Raw genomic sequence first — 13,168 nt, forward strand, 5'->3', positions numbered from 1 at the left:
AATCCCGCGCCTGCCCGACACGTACATATTTCTGCCGCTCCCGCCCTGCAGTCCTAATAGGAATTGAATTGACTACATGTTAATGTGGTCCTGCTCCCGCATGGCCTGGATTGATTAAACTCCCGTTCCCGCCAATAACAATTCAGTCTTGTCCCGAGCCGCAAGATATTCTGACGAGTCCCGCGAGTCCCGCAGGACTCCCGCGGGAGTGCAGACCTCTAGTGTGTTTCTACAGATATGAAACACCTAATGATCACTATGAAGAGCTTGTGAAGTAGAGGTATGTTATAATAATCGTTGAATGAAGCGAGAGGTCTAGGCCTAAGCATAACTCAGTTATTAGATGAAAGAAGAGAGATTTTTTTCTAGTGCTGTAAACGTTAATGCCTCATGAGCAATTAATCTGGAAACTTTAACATGTACATGTTTTAACGTAGATAAATCATGTGATGAAGTTTGGCTGCAACTTCCTCTTAACAGAGCCTGATGCCAAGTTTAAACAGGAATTTACATTTTATTTATGCTGATTATATGGATTCAATCTCTCTCTCTCTCCCTCACACACACACATACAACTCTGGAAAAATTAAGAGACCACTTCAGTTTCTGAATCAGTTTCTCTGATTTTGCTATTTAAAGGGATATGTTTGAGTAAATTGAACATTGTTTTTTTTTTATTCCATAAACTACAGACATTCCTCCCAAATTCCAAATAGTAATATTGTCATTTAGAGCAATTATTTGCAGAAAATGAGGAATGGCTGAAATAACATAAAAGATGCAGAGCTTTCAGACCTTAAACAATGCAAAGAAAACAGGTTCATATTCATAAAGTTTAAAGAGTTCAGAAATTAATATTTGGTGGAATACCCTTCGTTTTTAATCACAGTTCTCATGCATCTTGGCAGTCTTACACACTGCTTTTGGATAACTTTATTCCATTCCTGGCGCAAAAAATGAAGCAGTTTAGCTTGGTTTGATGGCTTGTGATTATCCATCTATCTTTTGATTATATTCCAGATGTTTTCAATTTGGTAAAATCAAAGAAACTCATCATTTTTTAAGTGGTCTCTTATTTTTTCCAGAGCTGTATATCATTTTGTTTATACTGCCAATCTAACATAGGTGTTTTATGTACTTGTAAATATTCATCACATAATTAATCACAGAGTTTTGTCAATGCTTTACCTATCAATTGACACCAGTAGTTTATTTTTCAACTTATCCTATATTATTTCACAGTTATTGAACTAAAAATTGTTGCTGCTGATAACATGCCAGGAGTGGGAGGTATGAAGCTTTTGAAGTAACTCTTAAAGCTATTATTACCTGTTGCTGCTTTAGACCTCTCTAGCAGGTTGTAGGCTGTTCTCAAAGTGATTTGATTAGAATAGTTTTTTTTTTTTTATGTGCACTTTACATGTAAGCTATAAATGACCCAGGATGTGACATTGTAAAAATTCACATTTTCTTTGTCCAAATTTCTTGCAACCACTGTTGCATTTAATTAGTACTGTCAGTACTAATCAGTGATCCAGAACCCAAGTTCTCCCAGTTCCACACCCACTGTGGAACTGGAACATTGACGAGAAAGGCCGCAGCATTTAGACGGTGAGAATGTCTTGGGTTGAGCAAGAAACTGACCACAATTGGTGGGAAATAAGCAGAGTTTATGAGAGTGAGAGAGATTTAACCATAAACGGTCACTAGAAGTCTTCACATCAGCTTGATACAAACAGCAGGCATTGTTCACTCTACACCCACACACACACAGAGGCATTCCCAACTCAAGCCCCTACATAAACCTCAAACATAATCAATCCAGTGGCTCCACCAACTGAGATTTCAGCTGAAATGCTCAGGAACTTCATCCAAACTCAGACTGCAGTGTCACAAGCAGAAATGATGAGAAGCCACAGAGTATGCAAGATAAACTGAATGTTATGTGTATGTGTTTGTGCTGGAAGAAGAAGACAGTGTTTTCCTGTCTGTATCTTTCTCTTCTGTTCTTCAATGATTTCTCCAGTCATGGTTTTCTCCATCGACCTCCTCTGTGCTCGACTCTCCAGAGAGAAATGTGCAATCTGTTTTTATTCCTTACTGCTTCTGTAGGATCCTAATAACACACACACACACATACACACATTTACACACAAGAAACCCACATCATGCTCTAGCAACCCACTCTTGCTGTCTATTAGCAAAGCAACAAGTTATTAACTGAAGGCATAAAAACATGAATTTAGAAATACAGTCAATTTTCCAGAGTTAAAAGAACACTTGTAGTGTAAAATAAACACTGATTTAATACTTTAACATTGTTATAAATTGATATAGATATTAAGATGTTTTTCAGCATCACACTTTTACTCCTATACATACAACGGTAGAAGCAGAGTTTGCCTCAATAATGCATAATGCAAAAAACACATATTTATATAATTTTGGATCAAAGGCGGTTAAAAAAAGTGCCTGGTCATTGCTTTTTGTAAAACTTTGCCAGATTTTGTTGATATGCAGTTTTCTCCCTCAGTCTATATACAGTATTTGCAAATTTAGCAGCAAAAATATCTTTCTTCTTTTATATGACTTCACAAAAACTTGTTAATTTACATAAATATGTGTCCATTTAGTCTACTGCAGTCTAGCCCTGCCCATTCTGGATGAAACTAAACTTTCTGAGCAAGGAGCAGTGTGCAGCCAATCAGGACGGAGCATGTTAACAAAACTGAAACCATACTTATATTTTGGATATATATTTTTTTATTAATTGAAACCTGGAAATAAACAGCGGAAAGTTGAATAATACCACTGTCACACTTTCAAAATCCACAAAGTACAATATATCTGTCTTAAAGTACCGTGTAAATATGAGACAACATAATTCTAATGTAAAATTAGTACTTAATAATTATGGTGCATAAACTCAAACAGGCAAACAGACCTCCAGCACAAAATATTATGGATTACAAATGCAGCGCATGACCCCCTTAAGTAGCTGAAAGAGATGATTGCTGATGAGCACATGATGTTCGGGGCATGATGTTTGTCTCAACATAAGCCTGCTTAACCTTTAACATGCAACATTATTCAAAACTGAGGAAAATAAACAGTTATTTGATTTATGTTTGGTGAACACTGTGTTGCATTTGCATAAATACATACATGGTGGAGATCAGAGGCCTTGGTGACGGATGTGCTCTAGACCAGAGGGATAAAAGGGAGAGTGAGTGCAGAGCTCTGCTGAACGTGCGCTTGTGTGTTTGCACGTCTGTGGTGAGAGGAATTACGGGAGAATTCCTGGGTTTCCTCTGGGAGCGCTTGACCCCGGTGGACCCCCAGAGACCGACAGTGTTGGGATAAATAAACACACATAAATCTGAGGCCATCGGGGCAGCCGAGGGGCCATGTGTGTGAGTGTGCGTGTTGTGTGTGTGTGTGTGTGTGTGTGTGTGCACGGTGGAGAACACACTAAACAGAGATAACAACACTCTGAGCATACATCAATATAGTGAGTGATAGAAAACAGAAAATGCTTTTAAAGATGTGTGTGTGTGTATTTGTGTGTGTGTGTGTGTGTATGTGGAAGTGAAGTGTGGTGAATGAGAGTCTGCAGTCTTCAGGATTGTGGTGATGGAGGAGAGCTGATAAATGATGCATTAGAGCATTAAGTATTTTGAGTCTAAATATGCATTTGTTATGTCCATATCTGCTTACTTTTAAGCTGCAGACACTAAATTATGGGCCAATATTTTTACCATTAGACAATGAAAATACTGGTTGAGGCTAAATTATGATTGTTGTGATATACAGTGGCATGTACATTTTTAGACAAAAAAAAAATAAAAATACCTGTTATTGTGAATAGATAAGCAAGTAAAAGATGATTTCAGACATCACACCCTGGAAAACTCATTTGCGGAGGTATACCTTGAATAAACTTAAAGGAGAAATGGTGTGGAAATTGACTTGGGTTGTAGTAAAACATGATAATGAGTACAAACCTTTATGGAATAGCCTTCTTTCTTTTACCCCCAGCATTCTGAAATACAGTGCTTTTCACCAATGCTCCCAACAGGCCTACAGTGCACAATACACTTCATTGGTAGAATTTTGGGGGCCCTGACATTTAAAATGCACATTTAAGGCACAGATAACTTTGAAAGTGCACAGATAGATTATAAAAAACAGTGTTTATAAACACAGTGCGGATTGCATAATTTATTTTATGGAAATGGAGAGGTACCTCAAGGTAATGTTTGTATAAACAGTATTAAAATAGACATTTCTTTGCATAGTCAACCCTATGCCTCTATCACTAGCATTGTAAGCCTGTTGGGAGCATCAGCTAAAAGCTCTGTATTTCAGAATGCTGGGGGTCAATGGAGGTGAGCTACTCAACATAAGTTCATACTGTTATCATGTCTCACTACACACCCCAAGTGCATTTCATTTTCAAGTTCTCATTTATGTAAGTTTACTGGGAACTTGCTCATCATAATATATCAACAGATTAGCTATACCAGTGAAAGACTGACCCCTTCAACCTTACCTCAACATACCTAGCAGAACTAGACTCAACTGATAAACTAGCCTATAGGAAGAGAGTCCACCCACAGAGCTCACTGATAAGCCTACGTGCCACAAATGAGCATGAAACCAATCAGGAAAAAAATCCTCCCACAGAGCACAGTAATAGGTCTAGGCACAAGGACGGACCAATCAGGATGGTCTCTGTGTCACTTAGTCCCTCCTCAGCATTCAAAAAAAAGTGCAAGAGCATGCCTGATATTAAATGTCCTAATTTCCTGAGCCACAATCAAAATATGTGAGAATCACAGATCTTGTGGGAAAAGTGAGATGTGAGAGGCGGAAAGAAAAAAAGCTTAAACGTAAGCAAAATGTTTGTGCACCCCAGCTTGTTATGAACACCCCATTTGTCAAGTATCACAGCTTATAAACATTAAGGTTATGTTCAGACTGCAGGCAAATTAATCAATCAGATCTGTTGAGATGACTGTCCACTGGTATTTGCAAGTGATCGTATTAGGTTTGTATGTCTGGACACCACAAACATATCTGCATGAGTTACTGTAGTAAGAAGGTCAGGGTCAGTATCTAACCTTTGGCTGTGCTACACCAAGCGATTTTCCTAGCCTACCTTTGCCCATTTCTGTGAAAAGGTTTTGAATTGTTCAGTCCACAGGCTTTTTTCCCAAAATGTATCAGGCATTTTGCCTGCTCAAATCAAAATGTTTATTTCTCATTAATGTACACTCAGCACCACATATTGATAGAAAAAAAAAACAGAAATGTGGACATTTTTTGCAAATTTATTAAAAAATAAGAGCCCTTGCTGTGACACTCATATTTAACTCACATGTTGTCCATTTCTTCTGATCCTCCTTGAGATGGTTCTACTCCTTCATTGGAGTCCAGCTGTGTTTAATTAAACTGATTGAAATTGAAGAAGTTTGGGACAACCAGAACTCTTCCTAGACCTATGAGAAGAGCCTTAGTAAAAGAGGTAAAGAAGAAAGCAAAGATCCCTGTGGCTGAGCTCCAAAAATGCAGTAAGGAGATGGGAGAAGTTCCACAAAGTCAACTATTAGTACAGCCCTCCACCATTTAGGGCTTTGTGGCAGACTGGCCTGACGGAGGCCTCTCCTCAGTGCAAGACATAAGAAATAAGATTCTCTGGTCAGATGAGATGAAGATTGAACTTTTTGGCATTAATTCTAAGCAGTATGTGTGGAGAAAACCAGGCGCTGCTCATCATCTGCCCAATACAATCCCAACAGTGAAACAAGGTGGTGGCTGAATCATGCTATGGGGGTGTTTTTTTTAGCTGCATGGACAGGACGACTGTTTGCAATTGAAGTAAAGATGAATGCGGCCAAGTACAGAGATATCCCCCAAAAAATAGCTCTTCCAGAGTGCTCAGGACCTCAAACTGGGCTGAAGATTCACTTCCAACAAGACAATGACCCAAAGCACAGAGCTAAAATAACAAAGGAGTGGCTTTAAAACAACTCTGTGACCATTCTTGACTGGCCCAGCCAGAGAGCCCTGACCTAAACCCTATTGAGACTCTCTGGAGAGACCTGAAAATGGCTGTACATCAGCATTCACCATCCAACCTGACGGAACTGTAGAGGATCTCCAGGATCCAGGTGTGAAAAAACTTGTTGCATCATTCCCAAGAAGACTCATGGCTGTTCTAGCTCAAAAGGGTCTAAATATGTATGACCATGTGATATTTCAATTTTTCTGTTTCAATAAATTTGGAAACATCTCTACAATTATGTTTTTTTTTTCAAGATAGGATGCTAAGTGTACATTAATGAAGATTATTATGAACGTTTTATAATTTGAGAAAATGGCTGCAATAAAGCAAAGAGTGAAAAATGTAAAGGGGTCTGAAGGGGTCTGAATACTTTCTGTACCCACTGTATGCAAGAAGTGAACAGTAAAATAGTGCATCCCTACTTCAGAGTCAGCTAACTCTTCCTGAATGTTATCTGCAGCCAATAATGGTCTCTATATTAGAAATATTAAAAATTAAATCTGTATCAATTTTTGAAAATATTTAACAGTGTTTTACTCGGATGGAACAGCAGATGGAACTACTTCTAGCAGATGCTTCAACTGCATTGGAGACAATGTTCAAAGCATTTTTTGCTTACACATACACCACATGACTAAGGAGGTCTCTCACTTCCTGGGCAGCAGGGTAGCTGTCCATTGGTTCAGAGCCTGAGGGCAAAACCTACTGGATTATCAGAGAGGATGCTGGGATGTTGAAGACTCATGAGGCTTTGCTCTCTAACCAAAAGCAGCTGACCTGCGCTTCGAAACCACCTCCAGCAGCTTCTGGAGCTCGAGCCAAGGCTCGCTGATTGGAGTCCGGCCATATCCCACACAGGCAGATAAACAGCCAGGCAGGGAGGCACTGTTGTAGCCATCCTGCTGGACATGGGGTGCTGGAGCTTTTGGACGCTGGCCTCCCCGTGTTGTTTTTCCGGAGGAACAAGGGGGTCCAAACACTCCTCACTGTAATCTAAAGCAGTCGGTGTTCTGATCAGCGAAGACCCCCTGCACTAAAACAAGATCATTATTCATCCATTTGCTTTGTTCAGTTCCTTTCTTCAGTTTCCCTTTCTTTGCCTTTCTTCACTTGCTCTGGAGAGGTAACACTTTGCAGAGATCTCCGAAAAAAGAAATGTTCAAAGAATATTGTTTTTTTAGAATATTGGCTTTGACCAGTTTTGTTCTTCTTATCACTTTTTTATCTCTGGGATTGAAAAGAAGCTGAACGATAGTTGTATTTGAACCATGCAAAGTTTCAAAATTCTCCATACATCCTCTATTGGTAGAGAGCAGCACCTAGCAACAGGCAAGTCAAGTATCAAAACCCTCTTTTTCCAGCATGTGATTTTACATTGTCCTGTTGGAAAATGAATTGAAAAGGTATAGATCAGAATGCTCTAAAGACCTCAGTGTACTTTTCTGTATTAATGCTACTTCAAAAAAGTGAACAAACATCCCATACTAGAGCCTGTATTGGGCCCCAAAAACCCATGAACAGACATTATTAGCCTGATTTAAACCAAATATTTTTCAGTAAGTTAAAACTGACCTTTTCAACTACAATTCAGAGTTGTTTGAATATGCGAAATCTGTCCAGATGTTAAATGTGTCCTTCTGCTAAAATCCATTTTTTCTTGTTCTTTGTGAAAATGTACAGGTCTCTCTGAGTTGTATGTGCATGCTGTACATGAAACCTTTCCTCAGCCTGAGTAAATACATGCAGAGCTGAAGCCAAGCAGCGATGCCGTCTCGTAAGAAAGGAGCTAATAGCACTAGGAACAGCATGGCAGTTTATTCCTGTGTTATTTGTGCAAATAACACATCAGTGTTCTATGCTTGACCCATAATTTAGAGCTAAGAAACAAATGGTTAGAATTTGTCTATGGAACACCACCAGCGGAGTACAATTGAGACAGTTAGCGGTATGTTTAAAACGGACTACCCACCTCTATTTGTTTACATAGGTTAAATAGGATCTCCGGTGGATTTTGCAATTTACAGAGACTTTAAGACAAGGTCAGTGGCTGCACTTAGCAGGGCATTTCACATGTTGTAAAGTAACATATGATATTGCAAAGACTGTTATTAGCGTAAAAATGTCTTTATTTTAAAACGTGGTGGGAAATATCATCGTGAATCAGCCTGAGATCGGGTTGGGCATCAGTTAAGGGCTCAGGCAGAGAATCTAAACTCTACTTCATACCATTACAGATGCTGCACAGGACTAGTTGGTGTTAACAGTCTGTAACTCTGTATTGTAATTCATAACAAAGGTATGCTAAAGTAATCCCTTGCCAATGTAGATATATCAGCAACTTTAAAAATAATGGTTCTTGATGTAGTGCTGACTGTGGGTTAAGAGATCACGGGTGTTTAGCGTAAGCTTGTGCCCTTGAACTTTATGCACTGAAATTCTTCCTGATTCTTTGAATGGTTTACTAATATTATGCACTATGGAGAGAGAAATATGCAAATCTCTTCCCAATTTTGATTTTAGACATTTTAAACACAGCAATTTTTACAAGAATTTCAGTATTTTTTGTAACTTGTAACCAGTATTTTCAGTCATAATCACTATCACCTGCTGGCATCACATTGTTATTATTTTTATTTTTTAGCTATTTAATATCTCTAAAGTCCCCCATGGAAATTGTTTGCAATGTGGTAGACCTGAAATGCAGAGATGGATTCATATAAAAAAAATCAAGTTGACCAGACACAACACCTTGGATCCATGATTCTGTCTGCAATCGAATAAAAGTCTAAGTCAGTGTAAGAAACACTGTGCTTTTTATATGCAATATCCACAGCTTGTTTTGAGGTTGTACAACTTGGAGTATTTGAAGTGTGGGCCATTAACCTTGCTCTCACTTGGGATCTTGGATGCTTGGAAATCTGAAACATGTTTTTTCAATCTGTCAGGTTCCCTCAGTAGTATATTCTTACAGATTGTAGCTTGGATTAATAATTCTCCAAGAAACAAGGGTCCAAAGCAATCTGCTCATAATTGGGCTCATAGTTGGACACTGAGGAAAAAGAGGAATTATTGATCTTGGATGGAATCAGACAGAATTGAAACAATCTGCAGAATTTTAAGAATCAGAAGGAACATCTCTTAATTGAAATATTCACTCCTACATTCAGAAGCTTGTGTTAGCATTATTCTTCACTAAACAAGTGTGATAAGTATCAGCATGTAAACTATTTTGGACTGACCGAAGCATAATCTAAAGGTAATATTTGACAGCATTGTGAGATATTACAGATCTTTGACAGAGAGAACACTGTAAGTAGAAAAAGAGGCCCAATGTAGAACCAATCCATGTCTTCTTACTTATTTACTCAGCTTTAGGAAAAATTGTGGTAAGATTTTCACAATTCTATGGTAAACCTAAAAGCCTGGTGACACCTGGTGATCAAAATGCACAGCAAACGTTTCTTCTATTCACTGCTGAACAGCTGGCTGCTCCATGTCTGCTGCCACTCGAATCCATCCATGGAGCTCCAGAGCTCATTGTGTTGTAGCTTTAGGAGAGTGAGTGTGGTGCAGAAATAGCACTCGCTCTGCCTGTAAATCTCCGCACACAATAGCTGGCATGACAGAGGTGTCTGAGAGGCAGAAAGACTGTGGCCCCTCAGCACACCGGCCCGCCCCCTCCCACTTTCCCTCTCTTTTCTTCATCTCCAGCCTGGAAGCCTTTACAAGGGCCGTAAATCAGGGCTTCTGAGAGAAAGAGGGTCCGGCGTGTGATTCAGCCATTGAGACGGCAGCGGCGTTCCCACCGTGTGATCTTTTGCAGCATTATATTTGTTTGCTTATGCAGATGAGGCTGGTTGCATTAATGAATGCTGGGTACTACCCACAGCATCTGGCCAGCCTGGCCCATAGCTCTCCTCACCCTGGCCTTAGTGTTCGGCAATGAGAGAGAAAGTAATGGGATTGCATTCTTTTAAAGATTCACCCCTACGTTTATGGGTCCCCTTCTGCTAAAATTCACTTTTTCGTGTTCTTTGTGAAATACAATAGGTGTCTCTGAGTTGTATATGATGCTGCACATGAAACCTTTCCTCAGCCTCCATTGTCTGCAGTAGCTAGTAAAAGCTAGATCAGGAAAAGCACCACCTTGGCTCGCGACCGCCCACAGGCAGCACTAAAGCCGACACACTCATCAGACAGGAGCTAAGAGCACGAACAGCATGGCAGTTTGTTTCTGTGTTATTTTTGCAAATAACACCTCAGTCTTACATGCTTTACTTTGCCTAGTAATTCGGAGCTAAGGAACAAATGGTTAGAATTTGTCTATGGAACACACCACCAGTTAGCTGTATGTTTAAAACAGTCCCGGGTGGATTTTTACTTTCTGGACCTAGACTATCCACCTCTGTCTGTTTACATAGGTTTACATAGGATCTCCAGTGGATTTGGCATTTTACAGAGACTCCCTTTTTTCCATACACAACAGCTCACATGGCATTCATTCATACTAGAAATCACAACTAGACATTTAAAATGAATGAAAGAATGATGAAATGTGACCCTTAAACATTAGCAACTATGCTGTAAGCATAGTTGAATAATTGTATTGAATTAGGTTAGAATAAAAAAATATATATACTTTTTTTTTTTAAATACAGAAGTAATTTATTTTTATTCATTCATCTTCTTCCCCATTTTGTCCTGGTCTGGGTCACAGTGGGCCTAGAGACTATTCAGAACCAAGGGACACAAGGCATGCAGAAAATTGAACACTCTCAGTGTTATTTTAACACTAAAAGTGATGAATTAACACTGGCAAACTTACGCTGTAGTTATACACCCTGGACAGGGCCCCATTCCAACGCAGGTACCACACACAAATAGTTAACTACACCTAGGGGCAATTTAGCACATTTTACCTATTGTGTCTATTACATACTATAGATATCTTAAAATCGCCATTCTGAATGGGTTGTGTCTCCTTTATATTTTATAATTATCTGTTTGACCCCCCCACCCCACATACTGCATAACATAAAATATATTATGCAGCGAGAGAGAGAGAGAGAGAGAGAGAGAGAGAGAGAGGCAGATTTAACCACGCAGCACAGCAGCTAGATTTGTGCCTAAAACTTGTCCAAAATGTGGCTAACAGACATTTAAACCACCTGTGTCACATGGACAGTGTTCTAGAGAGCCCAGTGAGCTGCACAGAGCTAGAGCTGCTGATTAGGGAGCCGTGTCTGACTCTAAAAAAGTCATTGGATTAAGTCACTTTTTTAGGTAAAATTAGTTGTTTAACAACCTGTTAAAAATACACCACAATGCAGAAAATGGCATCTAATACCCTCCGAACCCCCAGACCAATACCCCCCACTCCCTAGGTCCTCCAGGTTCTCCAGCTTTTCACTGCCACACTGCACACCCCTGCACTCAAACACCTGCTGAGGAACATTACGCTCTTCGTGTTTTCTTAAAGACTGGGGTTCAATAAACAAGAACTAGAAATATAACAAGGATTAAAACAAACTGAATCTATTATCTTTGCAGACAGTTGTGCAATAAGCTTCTTCGCCTTGGTGGGGTAATGAGTGCTTAGGGTATATTCTGGATAAATCATAACATAGCCTATTGACCCAGTTCATCAGCTCATATTGCGTACCCATGTGACCTTTGCGTCCAAAGTTTCCCATTGTGGCTGCTTGACCCAGGGTTCAAAACTTTCTACTCATTACAAGAACTGAAAAAAAAAATGGGCCAAATCATTTGCACATGGCACGGGCCAATTACACTCCAGATCTCCATGCTCTGTTCATGGGTCATGACATCACCTGAGCTTCAACCTTAAGTAACTTACTAACAGTAATTGTCATGGGTGTAATGGACACGACAGAGCGATCGACCATTGAAAACGCTGTGAAAAGGGGAAAGAGCATTGTGTAGGCAGGAGATGCTGGGGAGCTTTGAAGGGTTTCTGGTTTCTGTCTCATTTGCTATTGCAATGCTTCAGCTCCATTGTGGCTGGCTGAGGAAGTGTCTCAAAGGAAAAATGCCCTGTGAAGAAATGTATTCATTAAAATGTCCATTTCATATGATTTTTTTTTATGATTTGTTGATGTTGATTTGAAGCCCTGGCTGTAACATCTTGTACAGTGTTTTTAAGATTTAAACACATGGAAGAGTTTTTCTTGGAAGGACAGACACACACACACTAACAAGCAAGTGGGGGTGTGTTTTAAACTCTAAATGCAGTCCTCTTTCGAGAAAATACAATGCTGTGTTCTTCACTGTAAAGCTATCCCCATGCCTGACCGTGTAGTAGAGTTTAATATAAAACATGTTGTCCAGCACTGAGTAATGACATGAGAAGCTTGAATGTTCCAGATCTCTTTCCATACCCTACATTGAGATCTCAGTGATAATGGTCAAACTCAAACTCGGTCCACACTGAAACGTAAATGTAAAGGATATACATTGACGGTCTTTCTGAGGCTCGCTGATACGCACTACCACTAAACAACAAAGCAGCGCTTCATTAGCCCACTGTATAAAAGAGCTTATTTAAACACACTGTTCATGTTAGTTATCTGTAGCCCATCTACTCCCAGTGGCCCCTGACTCCACATTGGAGTTGGCCAACATTAAAGGTTGCCCATGGTAGCATAAAAGCAGAGGACCAAATTGGCTGAAACGTGCCTCAGATGCAACAGATGCAACTACATCATCTACATTAACCCACATTAATCAATCCATCAATACAAATGCATTCACTTGAAGGAACTATGTAAATTGCATCAACCTAATGGACTCAAAATAAATTGTATACATTGTTAGTTCATGCCACAGGTCACATTACGCCAAATCCATCAAATCATGTCAATTATAGGTCAAATGTATTGATTTTCCATAATCTTTCTTCAAAATGTATTGACTTTATGTCAGGTAGAGCATGAGCAAAGCATGGTCCACAAAATGGGCAGGCTCTATGATAATAATTGACTGATTTTAACTCCTTTAGTGCTTAAATAAGAAAGGCCCTGTTCCCTTTTGTTTAGGGCTGCTGCTGATACAGTGTATAACAAAAGTGAGTACACCCCTCAC

Source organism: Astyanax mexicanus, chromosome 1 (genome assembly GCF_023375975.1).
Source record: "Astyanax mexicanus isolate ESR-SI-001 chromosome 1, AstMex3_surface, whole genome shotgun sequence".
Taxonomy (NCBI): Eukaryota; Metazoa; Chordata; class Actinopteri; order Characiformes; family Acestrorhamphidae; genus Astyanax; species Astyanax mexicanus.